The sequence below is a fragment of the Hylobates moloch genome, unplaced genomic scaffold (genome assembly GCF_009828535.3).
Source record: "Hylobates moloch isolate HMO894 unplaced genomic scaffold, HMol_V3 SCAFFOLD_2, whole genome shotgun sequence".
NCBI lineage: Eukaryota > Metazoa > Chordata > Mammalia > Primates > Hylobatidae > Hylobates > Hylobates moloch.
The window spans coordinates 14,847,664-14,866,882 of NW_026652277.1; the positions used below are offsets into that span (position 1 = coordinate 14,847,664).

Consider the following 19,219-nt stretch of genomic DNA (forward strand, 5'->3'; position numbering starts at 1 on the left):
ACTGCAACCTCCGCCTCCCGGGTTCAAGCGATTCTCCTGTCTCAGCCTCCCAAGTAGCTGGGATTACAGGCGCCTGCCACCATGCTGGGCTAATTTTTGTATTTTTAGTAGAGACGGGGTTTTGCCATATTGGCCAGGCTGGTCTTAAACTCCTGACCTCAAGTGATTCGCCCACCTCAGCCTCCCAAAGTGCTGGGATCACAGGCGTGAGCCACTGCGCCCAGCCTGGAGTGTTTTATTATGCAGTAATAACTAACCAACATACAGAAAAACAAAGACCAAAAGAAATCCTTAGGCCAGGCGCGGTGGCTCACGCCTGTAATCGTAGCACTTTGGGAGGCCCAGGCGGGCGGATCAGGAGGTCAGGAGATTGAGACCATCCTGGCTAACATGGTGAAACCCTGTCTCTACTAAAAATACAAAAAATTAGCCGGGTGTGGTAGCAGGTGCCTGTAGTCACAGCTACTCAGGAGGCTGAGGCAGAATGGCGTCAACCCAGGAGGTGGAGCTTGCAGTGAGCCGAGATGGCACCACTGCACTCCAGCCTGGGTGACAGAACAAGACTCTGTCTCAAAAAAAAAAAAAAAAAAGAAAAAAAAATTCTTAAAGACACTCCTTTTTTTACTGTCACGATCACTATCTGTATATCTGGTATGTCTGAAAAAGACTCATGCCAAACCATTAGTTTGCACTTTGCATTCTGGGTTCACAAAAGCAAAGCCCATTACTTTTGCAATACACTGTCTGTCTATTCTTGCTAGCTAGTTTGCTTTAGAGTCTGGCTGGATTTTATTTCATTTTTTAAGTGACTCCATTTCTTTTTAATTTTTGAGGAACCCTGTAACTATCCTGCACCTTTTGCAACTGTGCATTGGAGAAGCTTTTCTCATGGTCACTGTGACGGTAATTTCCACCTCCTATTGCTTGGTATTCTGCTAAAAGATTTTCATACTTGTTCAAACCAGCAGGTTGGTGCCACAGTGAGTATTGCAGATCAGCTGCATTTCAGAACTTCACAGTTGGTGAGTCTGTGTCTTGTCCCCGTCCGACAAGTTGGGGCTTGTGAGTGATGCCAAGGAAAATTCTAGAGGAAGCAGAACAATGCCACAGCAGATGGAAGTATGTGTTCATTTAGGAGGTGGAGGGTGCCTCCATTCTATAAATAGGGTCACCTTGAAACTGCACTGCTCGCCAAACTCCTTAAATGTGTTCAGGTTTCCCCCACGAGTATATCACTGGATAGTTTATTGCCAAAGTTCATTAGTTCTTTTATTGATAAGGATGATATATTACGGAAGTACACTGTCTCATCGGACATTTTTACTCGAAGTAGAAATACTAAAGGAGGCAAAAGGATCTGTTCTAGCCTGTCCACAATTAGAGCTTCTGGCCCTTTCAGGAAGAAAGGATGGAGGAGAAAGTAACTGATGAAGAAAGTGAGGGCAGTAGGTAAAGAAGAGGAAGAAGATAGAGGAAAATCAGGAAAGGGAGGAGGAAACAAAGGAGGGGAAGAGGTGAGCGCCAGCTGTATACACGCCAAGGGCTGCAGCAGCCTCCAGATGCCGTGTCTCCCTGCATCCAGGCTCCATCACTCTTTTCAATAGCGCTGCTTGGAAAATTCTTCCATAGCAATCGGAGCATGTTCATCCCCTGACTTAGAAACAGTGCAGCTCCCAGTTGCCTTCTACATCAAGTCAAATCCCCCTAGGTTGGTGTTCAAGGCCTTTCCACACCATAGCCTCACCGTACCTCTGGTCTTAGCTCTGACCTGAGCCTCTCCAGGCCCTCCATATGCCCTGGGCTCCCTTCCTCGTCTCTGGAGGCACCAGGCCCTTGAATGCCCTTTCCTTACTCCCTGCCATCACTAAGGACACAGGTCCCGTGTTGCCTCCCCTGCTGAGGGTTTATATGTTTGCCATCATCCCGGCACTGGCCCAGCAGCTCCTGAAGAATCATACATCATGCGCTTCTCTCTGTATCTCCGTCACCCAAACAGTGCCTGAAACAAAGAGGACACTTCATCAGAGCTATAGAATGAATGAATGAATCTATGACACCCCTTTTTTCCCTGTTTGCCAGCCTAATATCTTTTTAAAGCTGTTTTTAAATTTAATTTTATTTTTATTATTTGAGATGGGGTCTTACTCTGTCACCCAGGCTGGAGTGCAGTGGTGCAATCTCAGTGCACTGCAATCTCTGGTCCCAGGTTCAAGTAGTTCTCCCACCTTACCCTCCTGAGTATGTGGGACTACAGGCATGTGCCACCACACCTGGCTAATTTTTGTATTTTTTGGTAGGGACAGGGTTTTACCATGTTGACCAGGCTGGTCTCAAACACCTGACCTCAAGTGATCTGCCCGCCTCGGCCTCCCAAAGTGCTGGGATTACAGGCATGAGCCACGGCACCCGGCCTTAGCTGTTTGTTTGTTTTTTTTAATTAAAATTATATCTTTTTTGAGACAGGGTCTTGCTCTGTTGCCCAGACTAGAGTTTAGTGGCAGAATCACAGCTTACTGCAGCTTCGAACTCCTGGGCTCAAGAGATCTTTCCGCCTCAACCTAAAGTTGTTTTTAGTGGGCACCTAATAATATAGCCCGTGGGATTTATAGGCTGTGGTATGATATTTCAATATATATATACAATGTGTAATGATCAAATCAGAGTAATTTGCCAAAAAATCACTGCAAACATTTGTCCTTTCTTTGCGTTGGAAACATTCAAAACCTTCTCTTCTAGCTATTTGAAAGTGTACAATAAATTGTTAACTATTATCTGCATAGTGCTATAGAACACTAGAATTTATTCCCCATCCAGCTATAATCTTGTATCCATTAACCAGCCTCTCTAGTCCCCCTCCCCACTTCCCTTCCTAGCCGCTAGTAACCACTGCTCTACTCTTGACCTTTATGAGATCAATTTTTTTAGCTTCCACACGAGTAAGAACATGAAGAATGTATCCTCCTGTGCCTGCTTTATTTCACTTAACATATCCTCCAGGACATTTTTTTTTTTTTGAGATAGGGTCTCGCACTGTCACCCAGGCTGGCATGCAGTGGCGTGATCATGGCTCATTGCAGTCTCTACCTCCTGGGCTCGAGCGATCCTTCTGCCTCAGCCTCCGGAGCAGCTGGAACTACAGGCATACACCACCACATCCAGCTAATTTTAAAAATTATTAATACTTGATAGAGACAGGGTCTATGTTGCTCAGGCTGGTCTCAAACTCCTGGGTTCAAGCAATCCTCCCACCTTGGCCTCCCAAAGTGCTAGAATTATAGGTGTGAGCCACTGCACCTGGCTTAGGACCTTTTAATAGTCTAGTTGCACACAATTTCTCCTTAACATAGATTTTCATAAAAACTCAAAGTACAGTGATAGGAAGGAGAGATAGTTTTACTTGTTTCTTCTGAAAACAGAGATTTCTTCCAGGAATTATATGTGAGCACACGGTTGTTCACACTCCTTCAAAAACAGAATATGTGACAGTTAAAGAGAGAAGCAAACCTGACTAAAAAGCAAAAAAAGCCAGGTGCAGTGGCTCACACCTGTCATCCCAGCACACTGGGAGGCTGAGGAAGGAGGATTGCTTGAGCCCAGGTGTTTGAGACCAGCTTGGGCAGTGTAGTGAGACCTTGCCTCTACAAAAAACAAAAATAAAAAATTTGCTGGGTGTGGTGGTGCATGCCTGTAGTCCCAGCTACTAGGGAGGATGAGGACAGGAGAATTACTTGAACCCGGGAGGCACAGGTTGCAGTGAGCCGAGATCGCGCCACCGCACTGCAGCCTGGGTGACAGAGTGAGACTCTGTCTCCAAAAAAAAAAAGGCTTTTATCCAAAAGTCAAAAGTCAGGCAATAGCAAATCCTGGTGAGGATGTGGATAAAAGGGAACCCTTGTACACTGGTGGTGGAAATGTAAATTAGTATTAGCCACTATGGAGAACAGTTTGGAAGTTCCTCAAAAAACTAAAAATAGACCCACTATATGATCCAGCAATTCCACTGCTGAGTATATACCCCAAAGAACGGAAATCAATATATCAAAGAGATAGCTGCACTCCCATGTTTATTGTAACACAATAGCCAAGATTTCGAAGCAAACTAAGTGCCCATCAACCGATGAATGGATAAAGAAAATGTGGTATATACTCACGATGGAGTACTATTCAGCCATAAAAAAGAATGAGATCCAGTCATTTGCAATAACGTGGATGGAGCTAGAGGTCATTATGTTAAGTGAAATATGCCAGGCACAGAAAGACAAACTTCGCATGTTCTCACCTATTTGTGGGATCTAAAAATCAAAACAATTGAACTCATGGAGACAGAGAGTAGAAGGATGGTTACCAGAGACTGGGAAGCGGTGGGGGGCGAGTGGGGGGAAAGAGGGGATGGTTAATGGATACAAAATATAGTCAGAAGGAATAAGACCTAGTATTTACTAGCACAACAGGTGACTATAGTCAATAATTTAATTGTACATTTAAAAATACCCAAAAGAGTATAATTTGATTGTAACATAAAGGATAAATGCTTGAGGAGATGGATGCCCCTTTTAGGCTGATGTTATTATTACACGTTGTATGTCTGTATCAAAATAGCTCATGTAACCCATAAATATATGTACCTACTATATGCCCACAGAAATTAAAAATTAAAGGAAATAAAGAAAATTTTCCTCATAAAATATTAAGGGAAAAATCCAAAAAATGTAAAAAATCAACCACGCAAACCCTAAACTCATTAATGAAAAAATAAACTACTCCTTTGCCTGAACTTGACCAATTCAGGTTAACAAATGTTCAGGAGCACTAAGCTGCAAATCCACACTTCACTAGGTTCAGCTTCCTAAAGGTCAGAGTTCCAGCAGTAAGCTCTCCCTAGAAACCGAGCTTCAGGAATAAACAGCCAGGAGAAGGGAAACTGTAATTTGGGAAGGGTAGTTCCATCTGATCTACAGCCAAACCGGCCACTTGCAAAATCTGGAACAAGCGGCAATTCTCTGGTCTCAGGTCACAGCAAAAAATCCTTGCAAAATCGGAATTATTTGCTAACGTTGGCATTCCTCTCACTGAAAGGTAAGTGAAACAAACAAAGAAAAGGTGATTTTTATATCTAGTTCTTCCATTTTTAACAATAATAACTACTGTTTAATAAAGTCCCCTGGTGTATTAGACACCTGTTTTACACATATTATCTTAAAAATTCACCCTCTTAATGTATATTATTTAATTATTATTATTATTATTTCTGAGACAGAGTCTCACTCTGTAGCTCAGGCTGGAGTGCAGTGGCAGGATTTCGACTCACTGCAACCTCTCCCTCCCGGCTTCAAGCGATTCTCCTGCCTCAGCCTCCCAAGCAGCTGAATCACAGGCACACACCACTACGCCCAGCTAATTTTTGTATTTTTAGTGGAGATGGGGTTTCGCCATGTTGGCCAGGTTGGTCTCGAATTCCTAACCTCAAATGATCTGCCCGCCTCAGCCTCCCAAAATATTGGGATTACAGGTGTGGGCCACCGTGCCTGGCCTTATTTATTATTTTAATTAATTTATTTTTTAAGACAGTGTCTCACTTGCTGCCCAGTCTGGAGCATAGTGGCGTGATTACGGCCCCCTGCACTCTTGACCTCCCAGGCTCAAGTGATCTTCCCACCTCAACTCTCCAGTAGCTGAGACTACAGGCACGCACCACCATGCCTGGCTAATTTTTTTATTTTTAATTTTTTGTAAATGGGGGTCTTACTATGTTGCCCAGGCTGGTCTCAAACTCCTGGGCTCAAGCAATCCTCCCATCTCGGTCTCCCAGAGTGTTGGGATTACAGGCGTGAGCCACCACACCTGGCATCTTAATAGATTTTAAAGTGCATACACATTACAGTATTATTAACTATAAGCACAATCTTGTACGGCAGATCTTTACCACTTACTCATCTTGCATAACAGAAACCTTAAACCTTCATTTTTAATCCCTACAATGGTCTGAAAAGTTTACTTTACTCTTCTCATTTTTCAAGGTGAAACAGCGTGAGAGGTTAAATAATTTATCCAAACTCACTAAACAAATGCCTTAAACAAAATACAAACCCAGGTCTGTGTATCCCTAAAGCCTACAGGCTTCTCTTATTTTGCTCAGTACTTTTTTTTTTTTTGAGATAGGTTCTTGCTCTGTTGCCCAGGCTGGAGTGCAGTGGTGTAATAACAGCTCATTGTAACCTTGAACTCCTGGGCTTAAGCCATCCTCCCACCTCAATCTTCCTAGTAGCTAGGACTACAGGTAAGCAGCTAACTAAACAAAAAAATTTCTTTGTAGGCATGGGGTCTCGCTATGTTGCCCAGGCTGGTCACAGACTCCTGGCCTCAAGCAATCCTCCAGCCTTGGCCTCCCAAAGTGCTGGGGTTATAGGCATGAGCCACTGCATTTGGCCTTGCTCACTACTGTCTATAGTCTCCTAAGAAAATGTTCTTTTTGAGGGTAGGTGCAGTGGCTCACGCCTGTAATCCCAGCACTTTGGGAGGCTGAGGCAGGTGGATCACGAGGTGAGGAGTTCAAGACCAGCCTGGCCAAGATGGTAAAACCCGATCTCTACCAAAAATTCAAAAATTAGCAGGTGTGGTGGTGCACGCCTATAATCCCAGCTACTCAGGAGGCTAAGGCAGAAGAATCCCTTGAAACAAGGAGGCAGAGGATGCAGTGAGCCGAGATTGTGCCACTGCACTCCAGACTGGGCGACTATCTCAAAAAAAAAAAAAAAAAGGAAGGAAAATATTCTTTTTGATGTTATTAAGAACTCCTTGCCAATAAGATTATTATTTTGTACAGTATATATAATTATTATACTATAGCTGGGCGCTGTGGCTCACACCTGTAATCGCAGCACTTTGGGAGGCTGAGGTAGGTGGATCACCTGAGTTTAGGAGTTCGAGGCTAGCCTGGCCAACATGGTAAAACCCCATCTCTACTAAAAATACAAAAAGTAGCTGGGCATGGTGGTACGCATCTGTAATCCCAGCTACTTGGGAGGCTGAGGCAGAAGAGTTGCTTGAACCTGGGAGACAGAGGTTACAGTGAGCTGAGATCATGCCATTGCACTCCAGCCTGGGTGACAAGAGCAAAACTCCATCTCAAAAGAAAATTATATTATAAATTATATACTACATTATTGTATGTTACATGTATTCTGTAACAATAAATAATTTCATATTATTACTTTAATAATTAAATTGTATATAATTATGCTGCTAAGCTTGTGGGGAGTTATGCCCCTTTCCTAAGATAAAAACAGACACACCTTTGGGGAGTCAGATCCAGACCCTGGGATCCTGACTGCCAGCACCTCACTGTCTCCACCAGCCCCACGTCCTGTCTGCAGCCCCCACGTTTGTTATCTGGGGCCTGCAGATCTACGGGAGTGGCATTGGCTAACAAAGGCAGTGACAGAAAAAGTGTCCCCCAAGTCCAATGGCTCTTAATCTTGAATACACAGTGAACTTCATAATGTTTAGTCTGACTATCTAGAAGTTCAAATATATTGAGTCACAGTCCCTTTGAGTAACTTGAGTTTTAAAGGGGGGAATAAAACAGAGAAAGAAAAATAAAAGATAGACACAAATTTCCCTCACAGATACTGCTGCTGCTGGTTTGGAGAAGCAGCGCTTCTGGAGAACTGGAACCTGGTTAGTGGATGAGAACATACGACACTGTGAACGAGCAGTTATGGTCAGGGCAGTGCCCCGGGGGTGTTGGAGGACGTCAGAGATCCCATGTTGACTAATTCTGGACACATATTCTGTTCAAAGAGGGCCTTTCAGCTGGGCACAGTGGCTCATGCCTGTAATCCCAGCACTTTGGGAGGCCAAGGCGGGCAGATCACCTGATGTCAGGGGTTCGAGAGCAGCCTCACCAAAATGATGAAACCCCGTCTCTACTAAAAATACAAAAATTAGCCGGGTGTGGTGGCACGTGCCTGTAATCCCAGCTACTTGGGAGGCTGAGGCAGGAGAATCGCTTGAACCTGGGAGGTAGAGGTTGCAGTGAGCAGAGATCACACCACTGCACTCCAGCCTCGGTGACAGAGACTCTGTCTCAATTGAAAAAAAAAAAAAAAAAAAAGAGGGCCTTTCTCCGGGTGGACAAGAGTGTTGTGTAGGACGAGAGTGTTGTGTAGAGACAACGTCCTGCTGCTTGCCGGTGTGTCAGCAACACCTCTGCAGCTAAGTAGCATCACTGGAGGTAAGATTAGGAAGCTCGGCTGGGCGCAGTGGCTCATGCCTGTAATCCCAGCACTTTGGGAGGCCGAGGCAGGCGGATCACGAGGTCAGGAGATCGAGACCATGCTGGCTAACACGGTGAAACCCCGTCCCTACTAAAAAAATACAAAAAATAAGCCAGGTGTGGTGGCGTGCACCTGTAGTCCCAGCTATTCGGGAGGCTGAGGCAGGAGGATGGCGTGAACCCGGGAGGCAGAGCTTGCAGCGAGCTGAGATCGCACCACTGCACTCCAGCCTGGGTGACAGAGCAAGACTCTGTCTCAAAAAAAAAAAAAAAAAAAAAAGAAAGAAAGAAAGAAAAAGATTAGGAGGCTCAGTTTCACCATAGTGAACAGCACAGCACGAGCTCACTTCTAGGAGCCCAACTGCACAAACCTTCACCTCCTGCCTCCGTCTCATCCTGGCCACGAGATAATTCAAAGCAATTTTCTTTTCTTTTCTTTTTTTTTTTTTTTTGAGATGTAGTCTCCTTCTGTCCCCCAGGCTAGAGTGCAGTGGCGTGATCTCGGCTCACTACAGCCTCTGCCTCCTGAGTTCAAGTGATTCTTCTGTCTCAGCCTGCCCAGCAGCTGGGATTACAGGCGCCCGCCACCATGTCAACTTTTGTATTTTTAGTAGAGACGGGGTTTCACCATATTGGCCAGGCTGTTCTTGAACTCCTGACCTCAAGTGATCCGCCTACCTCAGCCTCCCAAAGTGCTGGGATTACAGGTGTGAGCCACTGAGCCTGGCCCCCATGAGGCAATTCGAGATAAAGCACAATACCCGGCAATAGATCCCAAAAATAATTCTTCTCTTCCCTCCCTTTCCCTTTCCTTCTCTTCTCTCTTCCATCCTCCCTCGTTCCTCCACCCTGTCTCGAAAAAAACTTGGCATTTGATGCTTTTAAATGTCTAGAATGGTGCACTCATCTGGCCTTTTGACGGAGTGAGTTGGTCTTTCCAACCAGAGCTCTGTCCCATATTTCAGGTTGAGGAATGTCTAGCTGGGCTTGGGGAGATTGTCGGGAAATGGATGTGCTCCTGCAGTATTTTGGAAGTGCAAACTGGTGCAACCTTCCTAGAAAACAATTTAGCAGTGTCTATGAGTAATTCACCCTTTGGCCATACTCTCAAAGGTTCACAAAGATAGACTTGCAAGGACACGCATTACAACAGTGTTTAACAGAATGTCAATGGGACATTTCATGTTGTCTCCAAAATGAGGCTACAGCCCTAACGCTGAGAATAAGAGGTGCTAAATCCCCATATTTGAAGGACCACCTATGAGCTGGCAGGACCAGTTCATTGACCAATAATCCCCTCTTCTTCTCCCCATCTTACAATAATAGAAGTCCAGGCATTAGAAAATCACTCAGGTTCAAAGTGAGAGCTACTCCTTTCCTTCCCGTGAAGCTACATGTGTGGAGCTTCAAGAGAACCTTAGAGACTGAGGATGCTGGTGAGAAGGGAAAGGACTGACTTCTTAGTCCTGATCTAGACACTTGCTATGATATAGAAACTCATGGGTCCACACGGGCTCTCATGTTGTTGCAGAACTCAGTGAAAGAGTTCTTGAGAAAGCCAGATCTATTACTTCAGAAGCCTGGGAATAGATGAGCAAATAGAGACTGGTCCTTGCTTCTTGCCTGGGTAATTTTGGAATGAAAGGCTTGCGGGAGTAATCAGAGTTGTGTGAGTGTCCCAAGGGGCAAGCAGAGACCAGGAAAGGTGGCTGGGCTTGAGCTGTCTTGCTGGTATCCTGCCCAAGAAGGCAGGAGGAAGTCCAGTAAGAAGAAGTGTAGAGTCCATGACCAGGTGTAAGGACTTGCAGAAAAGATTACAAGTCACAGCACATCATTCAGCCAGGGAACTTTTGGGCCATCCAAAGACTTGTGCAAAAGCTCCATGAGAGAACCAATATTTGGATGCCTGCCATACAGCAAGGCATTGATAACAGAGAAGATTACATCTGCACTGACTCAGTAAAACAAGTTATATTGGTCAGGTGCAGTGGCTCATGCCTATAATCCTAGCACTTCGGGAGGCCAGGAGTTCAAGACCAGCCAGGGCAACATAGCAAGACATCGTCTCTACAAAAAATAAAAATAAAAAAAAAATTAGTGGGCATGGCGGCATGTGCGTGTAGTTCCAGCTACTTGGGAGGCTAAGGCAGGAGGATCTCTTGAGGCCAGGAGTTGAAGGCTGCAGTGAACCATGATCATGCCACTGCACTCCAGCCTGGGAGATGAGGGGTGACAGAGCAAGGTTCTGTCTCTAAATAAAAAAAAAATTGGCTGGGTATGGCGCCTCATGCCTGTAATCCCAGCACTTTGGGAGGCTGAGGTAGGTGGATTGTTTGTGCCCGGGAGTTCAAGACCAGCCTGGGCAACATGGCAAAACCCTGGCCCTACAAAAAAAAATTAAAATATTAGTTGGGCATGGTGGCATGCAGCTATAGTTTCAGCTACTCAGGAGGCTGAGGCAGGAGGATTGCTTGAGCCCAGGAGGTTAAGGCTGCAGTGAGCCATGTGTCACTACACTCCAGCCTAGATGAAAGAGTCAGACCTTGTTTCAAAAAAAAAAAAAAAAAAGAGAGAGACAGACAAAACAGTTATACATTTTCATGAATCCCTCTTCCCTAACCATCTTGACTCTGGAGGAACCAGAAGCCCTAGAGTATGAGGAGGCCCCATAAGCCATTGGAAACTCCAGAACTGAAGGTGGGTGTTTGGCACTGGGTGGCAGATTGAAGATTTATGACTGGAGTGAATTTTTAGTACCGGCTATGGTAGATGTGTAAAATTACTACACTCATGCATCTCACCAAGCATGAAAGAGTTTACATTCCAGAGAAAAAGGTTTATCGCTGTCTCTTGGTTGTTCAGACTGTTGAAGGCCAAGTGTTCAGATGGTCTTGTTTTGTGGGACAGATAGGACTTCACACCGTTGCTGGTGCGAGTTTTCTGGAGGAAGTGGGCTGTGAGATGAATTCTGAATTAAAGGAAGAATTCTTGGATCTTGGATAGAGTCGCAGGCGCCTCTGATGACAAGTTGTAGGAGAAAGAAGGAAACCAAATGTCTTTTTGCATAATTGGCAGGGAAAGGATCCCTAAATGGAACTGGGAGGTGATATAATCAGGGCTAATTTGATAAAGAGTCTCGAAATCAAACGTGACTACATTGACTCTACCGAGGAGGCATCCATTGATTATGTTGTCAAAGATGCAGGTGAGAGCAATGGATTTTAATGACAGTGTTTTGAACCATTCGTAAGGAAGGGAGTATGAAGGGAATACTGCCAGTTAATGTGTTTTATTTCAGATGAGAAATAAATCCAGATTATCCTGGGGACTTTCCAGCGGAGGAAAAAAACCAAATCAAAACCAAACCGAAAATCAAGAGTGTAGCTGCGCCAGTTGCAGGAAGAAATGGCAAATTATTCCAAGGTTTCCATCCGAGGGAGGGAAACAATGGGTAATCAGTCGATCGAGGGAAAATGTGTTAGAGGCTTCAATGTACTTATTTAGCTTTCTTTGAAATACAATGAAGCATGATTGCATTTTAAATTAATTCCTAGCCTGCCAGCCTTTGAATTTTTCATGTTTACTTTTCGTTTGCATGCCGACTTGATTTTCTTTCTTTTTACAAATAGCCAACAAAATTCAAGAGGATAATGTTCCAGATAAGCAATGTTTATTTGGTTAGCAAGTATTTATTGTGCATTTACCCTGTAGGTGATGGGGAGGAAGGAGCCAAGGTGTGTTTATTACCTATTAAGTATTGAAATGGAGACTTTCTTATACGTTATTTCATATTAATCTCTACAACACCTCTGTGATGTAAGTACTATCATTTTCATTTTTCATTTTAGGAATCTGAGCCTCGAAGAGGTTATGTGACTTATCCCAAAGAGTGTATCAGTCTGTTCTCACGCTGTTAATAAAGACATACCTGAGACTGCATAATTTATAAAGGAAAAAGGTTTAATGGACTCACATCCACATGGCTGGGGAGGCCTCACGATCACGGCAGAAGGCGCGTGAGGAGCAAAGTCACGTCTTACATGACGGCAGGCAAGAGAGCGTGGGTAGGGGAACTCCCCTTTATAAAAGCATCAGATCTCGTGAGAGTTATTCACCACCACGAGAACAGTATGGGGAAACTGCCCCCTATGACTCAATTATCTCCACCTGGCCCCACCCGTGACACGTGGGGATTATTACACTTCAAGGTGAGATTTGCCTGAGGACATAGCCAAACCATATCAGTGTCTTAGCAAATTATTCGAGTGCTTGCAGTACCACGCTATAGTTAACTGTTTACTTTGTATGGCAGACATTTGCCTACACAGTGTTCCATCATCTCCCTTATCATTAGAATCCACTTCCCCCTGTGGACGTCGTATACACCAGCTTCTCACTCCACCAGCTTCTCTTGTAGCTAGAGGTGGGACTGTGGCTCTCTTTTGTCAAAGAGACATCAATACATCTCCTGAGGGTGGGGGTAGGGGAGCATCAAGGAAATCTTTGGATTTGATGTATTCATTGAACTGCTGCAACTACTGTCCAGCCACTTGGCAGATGGAAAAATATCCTCTGTGGGGTCACAGAGCCACTGAGTTCTAGGACTAACCACCCGCAGGCTTCTTGCTATGGAAAATGAGCTCACAGCAGTAGAGACGCCTTGTATGTGGCTATTCTTTTCCAAGCAGCTGAGTACATTCTGCCCAATACAGGCAGGGCAGGCTTGCCCCATTGTGCCTGGATTCTCACCACCCCCTTGCAGGAAAAGGGCTCTGCCCACGGGTCACTACCAGGGAGCCAGGACAGCCAGCTCACAGGCTGGCAGGACCATCCAACAGCCCTTCAAAGAGGGTCTGAAGACCAAATTAGATTCTCGCTTTGGGGAGTTTGAACTGGAGATACAGCGAAATGGTTCTCATGTAGCAGAGGAGGAAGAAATAGTAAACAAACAAAAAAAGATAAAACCACAGGCTTAGAGGAAAGCTGAGTTATCTCTTGGCAGAGCAGGCGCTCCAGTGAATATCCATCCATAAACTCCCAGCGCCCAGGTAGGACAGGACAACCAGAGGTGACCACGGTGTGTGCCAGTTGTCCTTGTTCAAAGCCTCTGCTCCTCCCTCTGCTAGATTTTCTGTTTAATGCTCTTCTGTTGTCAATTTTATTTTTAGTTTCTGGGGCAAACTGGCTGAGGAGGGAGCAGGCTAAGCAGGCCCATGCTGAGAGCATTGCTGGATGGCTCAGGTCTGCCGTTTGCTCCTTGAGCTTTGAAGAGCTTAGGAAAGTGAGCCTTGCTTTCAGGGGCTCCATGAGGGCCTTGAATCCTAGAAACACCCTGAGAGCTGATTGATGCTGGGGCTGGTGCACCCTCAGGCCAGGGTCTCGGGGACCACACAGCAGCCCAGGCTGGCCTCTCTAGGGCTGGGACCACATCGTCTCCCTGTCAAATCCCTTCAGTAGATCCGCACAGGCTTCAGTAGTTTCAGACTTCCTGGTCACTTGTCACCCTAGTCTCCCATCGACCTGTTTACTAGTCGTTACCCATGTTCTGGACACAGAGTGTGTCCATCCTGTCCCTCGACTCCCCCTGTGAGGCCTGGCAGTAAGGCCAGGTTCCTGAGGGCCTGCTTGCTTCATGGTCACAACAGCTGCAGAGGAGGACCTACCAACCTGATGTGAGCTGAGACACGTCCTGCAAACAAAACAGCTGCCCCACCCAACTGGCCTGTTCCTGCTTCTAAGCTCTGATCTTCATGTGTCTTAGTCAGCTTGGACTGCCATGATGAGGTACCACAGCTAGGGAGCTTAAACAATAGACATTTATCTCTCACATTCTGGAGAAAGGGATGCAGTTTCTGATGAGGGCTCTCTTCCTGACTTGCAGACTGCCATCTTCTTGCTATGACCTCGTAAGACCTTTCCTTTGTATGTGTTCTTGGAGAGAAATAATTAGCTTTGGTGTCTTTTGTCTTTCTCTCTTTCTTTCTTTCTTTCTTTCTTTCTTTCTTTCTTCTTTCTTTCTTTCTTTTCTTTCTTTCTTCTTTCTTCTTTCTTTCTTTCTTTCTTTTTTTCTTTCTTTCTTTCTTTCTTCCTCCACTACCCACTTAGAGGCCTTATCTGCCAATGCAGCCACACTGGAGGTTGTGGCTTCAACATATGAACTTGGGGGAACACAATAAAGTCTGCAGCACCTTGAAACCAGTAGCCACACCTGATTCTTCTCTTTCTTTCTTTCTTTCTTTCTTTCTTTCTTTCTTTCTTTCTTTCTTTCTTTCTTTCTTTCTTTCTTTCTTTCTTTCTTTCTTTCTTTCTTCTTTCTTATCTCTCTCTCTATTTCTTTTTTTTTGACAGAGTCTCACTCTGTCACCCAGGCTGGAATGCAGTGGTGCCATCTCGGCTCACTACAAGCTCTGCCTCCCAGGTTCACGCCATTCTCCTACCTCAGCCTCCCAAGTAGCTGGGACTACAGGCATGCACCACCACGCTTGGCTAATTTTGTTTTTGTATTTTTAGTGGAGACAGGGTTTCACCATGTTAGCCAGGATGGTCTCGATTTCCTGACCTCATGATCTGCCTGCCTTGGCCTCCCAAAGTGCTGGGATTACAGGCATGAGCCACTGCGCCTGGCCATTTTCTTTCTTTCTTAAAAAGTTTTTGTAGAGATGGGGTCTTACCATATTGCCCAGGCTGGTCTCAAACTCTTGGGTTTGAGCAATCCTCCTGCCTCAGTTTCTCAAAGTGCTGGGATTATAGGTGAGAGCCACTGCACCTGGACTGTCTTTTCTTTTTCTTTTTGTTTTCTTTCTGGTATCTCTTCTTATAAGAACACTAATCCTATCGGTGCAGGGCCCCACCCTGATGACACATGTAACCTCCACTACCCACTTAGAGGCCCTATCTGCCAATGCAGCCACACTGGAGGTTATGCCTTCAACATATGAACTTGGGGGAACACAACAAAGTCTGCAGCACCTTGAAAGCAGTAGCCACACCTGACTCAGCTTTTCATTCCCTCATCAGAGCACAGTTTCGACATACCATAGTGTCCAATAAATGTGAATTCAGGGGAATCTTGAATGAAATGGCAGAGCTGGTATTTTAACCCAGGTCTTCGAATCACCAAATGAAGTGCTGGACGTCATAGCTGGGCACCTACGGGGAATTAAAGAAAGAATACACCATGGTTTGCCCACTGGGAGGATAACCTTGTTCCGGTGGCAGGACATACAGTTGATACAAATTATACCACACCATGCTGAGTGGGCTGGTGAGGAGTTGAGGAAGGGGGTCCAGAAAGTATGGGAAGTGAGCTGGCCCTAAGAGACTGGTTTGCTTTGGGGTTCCAGGAGTAGCAAGGAGAGGCAGGAAGGGCAACTCCAGCTAGAAAACCCAGGATCTGAGATTGAGGTCTGAGTTTCAGCATGGTGGTCTAGGATGGGATGAAAGTTCAAGAAAAATTGGGGCTTTGGCAGAGCTTTGGAAGGTCTGAACCAAAAGATGGCATTGAAAATAACCTTGCAGGCTGGGTGTGGTGGCTTACGCCTGTAATCCCAGCACTTTGGGAGGCCGAGGTGGGTGGATCATGAGGTCAGGAGATGCAGACCATCCTGGCTAACATGATGAAATCCCATCTCTACTAAAAATACAAAAAAAATTAGCCGGGCATGGTGGCGGGTGCCTGTAGTCACAGCTACTCCAGAGGCTGAGGCAGGAGAATGGCGTGAACCTGGGAGGTGGAGCTTGCCGTGAGCAGAGATCGCACCACTGCACTCCAGCCTGGGTGACAGAGCGAGACTCCGTCTCAAAAAAAAAAACAAAAAAAAGAAAAAAAAGAAAATAACCTTGCCAACCTATAACATATAACATCAATCAAACAATATTTCTGATCTTTTAACCAACCATTTAACAGTTGATAGAGGCTGGGCATGGTGGCTCATGCCTGTCATCCCAGTATTTTGGGAGGCTGAGGTGGGAAGGTCACTTGAGCTCACGGTTTGAGACCAGCCTGGGCAACATAGTAAGACCTTGTCTCTACAAAAATAAAACTTAAAAAAATTAGTCAAGGCCCAGCGCTGTGGCTCACGCCTGTAACCCCAACACTTTGGGAGTCCGAGGCAGGCGGATCACTTGAGGTCAGGAGTTCGAGACCAGACCGGCCAACATGATGAAACCCCGTCTCTACTGAAAATACAAAAAAATTAGCCTGGTGTGGTGGCTCACGCCTGTAATTTTAGCTACTCAGGAGGTTGAGGCAGCAGAATCGCTTGAACCTGGGAGGCTGAGGTTGCAGTGAGCCAAGGTCATGCCACCGCACTCCAGCCTGGGCAACAGAGCGAGACTCTCTCAAAAAAAAAAAAAAAAATAGCCAGGCTTGATGGCACTTGCCCGTCGTCTCAGCTACTCGGAAAGGTGAGGCAGGAGGATTACTTGAGCCCAGGAGTTAGAGGCTGCAGTGAGCTATGATCATACCACTATACTCCAGCCTGGGTGACAGAGTGAGACTCTGTCTCTAAAAAGAAAGAAAAAGAGTTAATAAAAAATGTAATCCTTCCTTAGTAAAAAGAATTGTTTTATGGCTATGATAATTAATGAACAGCTTAGGAAATATTTTTGTTTTTTTAACCATATGGATTATGGATGCGGTTGTGCAGAAATACTGCCATTTTAAAATTAAAATTGCTTCCAATATTCATGATGAAATTGTAAGTGAATTCCTTATACAACTAAGTATATCTTTTCCTGTTTTCTCAATGAGTATATTGGATTGTTTAACACCTACAATTATGCTTCATGTTTCAAGTTGCACTTAGTTTTTCCAGAATTGTTTATTGTTTGGAACAAGCAAACTCAGAGAAGTTTAAAGTTTGCCTTTTAAAGATCAAACATGACTCCAGGATTTTCACATATATTTCAGGAGAAAACTCTTAGAATACTGTATTTTTCAAAAACAAGTAACATGAAAGCGTGCTTGACTATGTGCAACTCCTTAGCAAAACTGTGGGAAACCACAGCCGCTCTTGAGAAAATATTCGTAGAGTGTGCAAAAATGAACTCCTCTTTAAATGTTAAGAAATGCAAAACCTAAAGGCCACTATCCTCCCATCCTCCACTGTCTACAGTGTGTCACCATATCCGCCCCTCCAGTATCGCCACCATGGGTCTGCCCATGAAGATGGTGGTGTTGGAAAACTACCTCTGAAATATTTAGAGTTTGTAATGGAAATGTTAGTAAGCCAGTAGCTTAGGGAGCATGGGCATTTTAGAAGGCCATTCTCCAGCTGCTCCTCCTGAGTGTGTGTGTAGTCTCTGACTTCCTGAAATGATATGACAGGAGGCCACTTTTTAACTTGTACCTTAAGATAATCCTTTTGATGATGTTACACAACTTTCCAAATTTTGTTGATTGGTTGGTACCTTCATTCTTTTATTTATTCTTTCAACATTGGAGTGCATATCATCACCCCAACTTTGGCTTTGTACATTTTAATTTGTATTTTTTAAAATTTATTTTGAGGCAATGTCTCACTATGTTGCCCAGGCTGGAGTACAGGGACGTGATCATAGCTCACTGCAGCCTCAGCCTCCTGGGCTGAAGCAATCCTCCCACCTCAGCCTCCCAAATTTAGCTGGGACCACAGGTACGCACCACCACACCTGGCTAATTTTTTTAGTTTTTGTAGAGATGGGGTCTCACTATGTTGCCCAGGCTTGTCTTGAACTCCTGGGCTCAAGTGATCCTCCCACTCCTGGGCTCACTTCAACCTCCCAAAGTGCTGGGCGAGGGAGTCGCTGGGAGAAGGAGGCGCTGGGCTCAGCCATCACCCCAACTTTTGGCATATATAGGGGATAGGACAGCAGCTACTAGGAATCTAACAGTCAAACTAAAATTCCCCTCAGACTTGAGATTAGCAGGCGATTTTGGATCGAATGCTTTGCACCCCCATTTTTCATCAGATGCTTTCTTGCTTCCACACTTCCCCCTCATTCGAATCAGCATAGGGTGGCCCGGTTAGCCTTCTGCACTTCCTCTTTCTTTCTCTCCATTTGGGTAATGTTAAAATAAATGATGTGTGTATGGCTTTACCTTTCGGAGATTTTTTTGGGAACCAAACCTCTCTGGAGGGCAAAGGCAGCGTAAGATAAAGTGAAGACCAGCTGACTGAAGTTGAAACTCCGGCTTTTGCCTGGTTTGCCTGTGAGTTCTTCCATGAGGTTCAGAGCCTCTGATTTCTCCAGCTCTTCAAAGAGAAAGAGCATGATACTTACAAGTCCTTTTGCCTAACGGAAGAGAAAGAGATTGAGCATGCTTGGGTTTCATAGGAAGCTAAATGTTCAGGGTTTCAAGGAAGCTAAAATTCTAATTCCCCTTTCCAATTACTGGAATTTTTTTTTTTTCAGAGTCTTGCTCCGTCGCCCAGGCTGGAGTACAGTGGTATGATCTCAGCTTGCTGCAACCTCTGCCTCCCGGGTTCAACCAATTCCCCTAGCTGGGATTACAGGTACCTGCCACCACGCCTGGCTAATTTTTGTATTTTTAGTAGAGACGGGGTTTTGCCATGTTGGCCAAGCTGGCCTTGAACTCCTGACCTCCAGTGATCCACCTGCCTCAGCCTCCCAAAGTGCTCGGATTACAGGCATGAGCCACCATGCCTGGCCAAAAATTTCTTAATTTTTAGATGAGTAAAGGAGAGAATACTGAGCTGTTGAGTGTGGATAAAAAAATGCTGCCTTGGAATTGCCACCCGCAGGTCAGCCTGTCTTGTTTTACATCCTGCCCGGGCATTCATGCTTCCTAAACGGGCCCTAGCTCTGACTCGCCACCTTGAATTTAGACCATTAAGTCGGGGCCATTTCATTCCTGGCTCTGCACTGCTTGCTCTTCAGTTTATTTCTGTGTGACATCTTGTGTTTGGCTTTGATCCTGTATTTCACAACCTGATAACAGTT

General features: G+C 45.1%; 1 long non-coding RNA gene across 1 annotated transcript; it reads right to left on the bottom strand.

The window, feature by feature from the left end:
• Positions 1–892: 892 nt before the first annotated feature.
• LOC116474699 (uncharacterized) lies at positions 893–19,013 on the bottom strand. Its single transcript, XR_004249738.2, has 3 exons — positions 18,357–19,013; positions 15,311–15,424; positions 893–1,999 (listed from the first exon to the last, which is right to left on the bottom strand). It is a non-coding gene; the product is annotated as an uncharacterized LOC116474699 (long non-coding RNA).
• Between the last annotated feature and the right edge of the window lie 206 nt (positions 19,014–19,219).